Source organism: Frankliniella occidentalis, unplaced genomic scaffold (genome assembly GCF_000697945.3).
Source record: "Frankliniella occidentalis isolate FOCC.00 unplaced genomic scaffold, Focc_3.1 Scaffold41, whole genome shotgun sequence".
Taxonomy (NCBI): Eukaryota; Metazoa; Arthropoda; class Insecta; order Thysanoptera; family Thripidae; genus Frankliniella; species Frankliniella occidentalis.
In genome coordinates this window covers 589,601-593,944 of record NW_026267171.1, presented here as the reverse complement: position 1 = coordinate 593,944, position 4,344 = coordinate 589,601, and the positions used below count along the sequence as shown (strand labels likewise).

At 62.0% G+C, this 4,344-nt stretch overlaps 1 protein-coding gene across 5 annotated transcripts in view; it reads left to right on the top strand.

Moving 5' to 3' along the window:
* LOC113203269 (serine/threonine-protein kinase Warts) overlaps positions 1-4,344 on the top strand; it is a 24,493-nt gene that overhangs the window by 3,095 nt on the left and 17,054 nt on the right. The window lies entirely within an intron of this gene.

The following is a 4,344-nucleotide window of genomic DNA, read 5'->3' as shown; positions in this document are numbered from 1 at the left end:
CGGAGGGGGCGGGGAGGGAGGGGGCGCTGTTGTGCCGCTGTGCCGGTGTCACTTAGGCCCGGGGCAGGGCCGCCGGCAGACCGCATGCGAACATTTTTGATATTTTGGCGGGTGCGCGTCGCATGCTGTGCTGTTGGCTGGGGCCGACTGGCAGCAAGCGGGGCGTTGTTGTTGGCGTTGCGAAAGAAAAGGAATGGATGGATTCCTGAGATTCCAAAGCGGCCGGTCGGGCCGTGGCTGGCGGCGCGGCGAGGCGGCTGCGAGTAGTACCAGTGGGTACCTGCAGGGTACCTGTAGCGTGTGCGAGAGGCGGACGGGCAACTCGTCCACGCCATCCGGTTATTTACATGCCCGTTGTCATTGCTTCTTCAAATTCTAAAAGGGCGTCCCAGTGATTACAATAAGTCCGAACGGGGTCGAAATGAGGTCTTTGCAGGTCACTTTGACGTCTAAGTTCCTACCTGGGAGGACTAGATTTTGACTGTAAAGGCCACAATGACGCTTTGACGTCACTTTAACGTAATTTTGACTTGGGCGTTCTCTTTGGGGTGGTCCGCGTGGTACCTGGCGCGCCATGTGCCCTCAGCCCCGCCCTCTCCTTCATGACCCTTGTCCTTGTTTTCACCCTACCCCCGCGGCCCCCGCGCCTCTCCCGACGCGTGTTACTCTTCCCCATTGTCCTTTCTCCCCAGTCGGCCCCCCGACCCGACAGGACAGCTGCCACCCGTTGACCGCCCGCCCCACCCCGCCCCGCCACCTTGTTGGTTCCGATTGCATCGGGATGCATTTACGTCACCAAACTGTTGGCCCCGTAGCCCCCTCTCCTCCTCCCGGCCGAGAGAAAGGCTCCTATATGATGTGAGGGATCGGTCCGGCCCGGCCCGTCACTACTCTGTTCCGCGTGTCGGAACAGAACAGCTGTTTATTTATGATCGACTGGGGCCGGTGGGGCGCTGGCAGCCTAGAGGCGCGACTAGCCCAGAGGCTCGCGCTCTAGCTGCTGCTGCCGGACTGGGGCTGGACGTTTTGGCTCGAACACTCTGAACTGCAACTCTTGAGGAAGCGCCTCTGGCACGCGTCTCTTTTGGTGACCGCGCGCGGGCGTCGTGTGATCGCGTCGACCTGTCGTCGGCGCAACATTGTCTAGCCACCGCCCCGCTCTACGTGGGTCGCCTACTGGGAAAAGCACTGCAGGGTGATCGCGACAGAAACTGACGGCTCCCCTGACGGCAGTTTAACACTCGTGACGTCCTCACCCCACAGCAGCCCCTCCATCTGACGTGCCTCCCTCTGCCAGCTGCACGCGGTCGCGAGCTTTGGATGCCGGTTTAGTGGGAAATGATAACCTTGAGGGCACTGCCGTCAGAGGGACGGAAATATGGAGGACGCTCGCGGCCGCAGGAGGGGGGGGGGGGTGCGCGCTACACCGCGTTGGAAGAGTTTGGGCGCGCGTCACGCTGTCGTCAGGCTGCTCCGCTCCGCACGCTGACCCCCGAGTGGAAGGTGGCCGCGGGGGCGGCTGTGGCTGTGGCGGCGAGATGCGTTCGCCTTTGCGCGCTGCGCCGAGCGCGAAAAACGAGGCACGCGCGGCGCGAAGCGTATCGGATCGACGGAGGTCAGGGCGCGCGCGCGCGGGGCGCAGCAGCGTTCGCAGGGCATCCCTCCCCGCGCCCCGCAGCCGTGCCCCCCCCCCGCGGCCCCCGGCGGCCCCTTCCCTTTTCTCCACCCCGCCTCTCCCGCCGGCCGTCTGAAATGTGGCAACGGCGGACGGGGCGGGGCGGACCTGCTCCATACGCCGTGTGCTGCACCGTGCGCCGCAGCTGTATGCGTAACTCGGGAGCAGGGGCCAGCGCGGGTACCTGGGCCCATGGCCTGGGCCCGTTGGGCATGGGGTCGCAGTGGCGGTACCCATCTGCAGCACAGCCTCGTGTACTGCAGGAGCCGGGCAGACACGGGTTACCTGGGTCTGCGGCCTGGGGCCTTTTAGTGCAGCCTCCTCCTGTGCGGCGCGCAAGGACGGGCGTAACCGAGGCAGGACCGGCAGGACCCAGAATTTGGGGTTTCAGAAAATGCAATCGTAGTGGGTGGGTAACCTCGTCGAGTTAAGCCAAAACGTTGCCCCTTTTCGACGTATCTCCTATTTACCGTCGATTGGTCTTCCCCGACCGGGACTCGGGCTCGGCTCGGACTCGGGCCGGCACCACTCAAACGAGCCTCGAGGAGTTGTCATGCATATTATGAGAGCTGAGGGGACGGGTCGGGACGGGCGCTCCCTCCCGCAGGTGTGTACGCGGCTCTGCTGCAGCGGGCTCGGCAGCTGCAGCGTCGCGCGATGCGGCCATGTGAATGCGGCACACGCCGCTGCGGCCGCCGCTGGCCAATCTTGTCTCTTCCTCGGTCTGAAAACGGCGGGCTCAAGGCTCTGCGGTGCCGCAGCGGCCGGCACACCACCGCACCACGGCGGACACCTCACCTCTCACCTCCTCCCCGCCCCGGCGCGGTGTCAGTGGCCACGCGGGGAAGGCCCTGGCACGGGGCGCCTCGGCGGGGAGTGCATTTCCAGGCACATTAACATTTTTGTCAAATGGAAGTCGGCGGCCGCCGCCGGGCGCCGCGGTGGCGTGGGACCCGTTCCCTGGAAGCCGCGCCACGCCACGCCACGCCACGCTGACGGATGAATGTGTCTACTTCATGGGGTGCTTTGGCTGTCCGTGCGTGTGTCCGTGTGTGTGTGTGCTCTTCAGATAAGCCCCCGCTGCACGATGCAGCGCGCACGAACGCACGGCGCCCTCCCCGTCCCTTTTGTGCACCCACGTGGCTCGCACACTTCTGTAAACCCTTTTCGTCAGCAGCGCACATCTTACCTCGGCGCGTGAGTTTTTACGGCGATTTAGTATTATTTTTCTCGGGCCGTTCGGAGTGCACGTCTAGTCTTACGCCTTTGTCGATGCTCTTTGTGGTGCCCGCGACCCCGGACACGGTCCGATCCGGTGGAGCTAAAGGAGGGGTGGGGGTGGGGGGCTCAGCCTTTTCGTTTTGCGCCTTCGCCTTGAGCCTCCGGCCAGCGTCATGAATGACGCCAATGTGGAGAACGGAGAACGCACCGGCGTCACATACCGAGCCGCCTGCAGCCGCCCGAGCGGGGAGTTTCTTATGAGTGAGCGAATTCCTTGGGCGGGAGCCGCGGGGAGCTTGCCGCCGTGCCGCCGCCGCCGCCGCTTTGGCTGACTGCCTCGTCTGGGATAGAATGGAATTGGATGGGGATGGGGATAGGCATAAAGTAAGGATGGGTTGACGTGGAATGGGATAGAATTCCGTCCTGCGATCCGCCCACCGGCCGGCCGGCCGGCCGGCCTGGCCGCAGGGACGGGGCCGTACTACTTGTGCATTTGCCGTGCCCCTTTGGCATCGTGTGCCACAGCAACGACTCGCCAGGTTTGGTCCACTGTGGGGATTTGTTCGTCCGCCGTACGCTTTCTTTTTAACACACGGCGGTTCTGTTTTTTTTTCGGCGGCTTTTCATTCATTTATTTGTATATCATCTATTTTAAACTTGTTTTGATCAATTTTCCCCCGTATTTTTTTTTTTTTCCGTTTTCTACCGTGCGGCGCGTGTGTGGACGGTACCGTTACCCTCGATAACATTCCCGCGTGTTATCGTGGTTATCGCAGCGCGCGGTCCATGACGCATTCCGCTCGGGTCTTCCACGAGCGTGCCGCGAGCGTGTCGAGCAGTGAGCGTGCCGCGAGCGAGCGTCTGTGTGGGGTGCTTTATTGTTGTGGGCGGCGCGCTCTCAACTCTCTGCAGTCACGTCACACGTCAAAACGGTCTGCCAACCAAAAGTTCCGCGAAAAAAGCACCCCATTTCCTTTCGAGGCGGACATAATTTTGTGTTGTACGGCCCGGCCTACCTTGCATTATAATGTTACGTTGTGCATACGTAGTATAAATACCTTTCCTGAGTACACTCCATGTAATTTTTCTCGGTCGGTCTCGCGGCGTGGCGCGGCGTGGCGCACATCGCGCTAGAGACTGGGGCTGGCCGCCTGGCTGGCTTTTGATCGGAAAAGGTTATCTCGCCCTGAGTGCATATACATACTATACCATATACTATATGCTGCCTGCCGATCTGCGGGAGTCCGACACTCGCATACACTCACACACTCTCACACGCGCGCGCAAAATAAAACGCACATACATTGGTCGACGGCGCGCTGGAATTCGGCGTGTGTGTGTGTGAGTGTATGTGTGTTTTGGCATGGCATTTGGAAAGGGTTGAAATGTTAAAGGTGCTGCGAGCTGCGCGCGACAGTGTCTCTCGACGGGCGGGGGCGTGGCGGGGC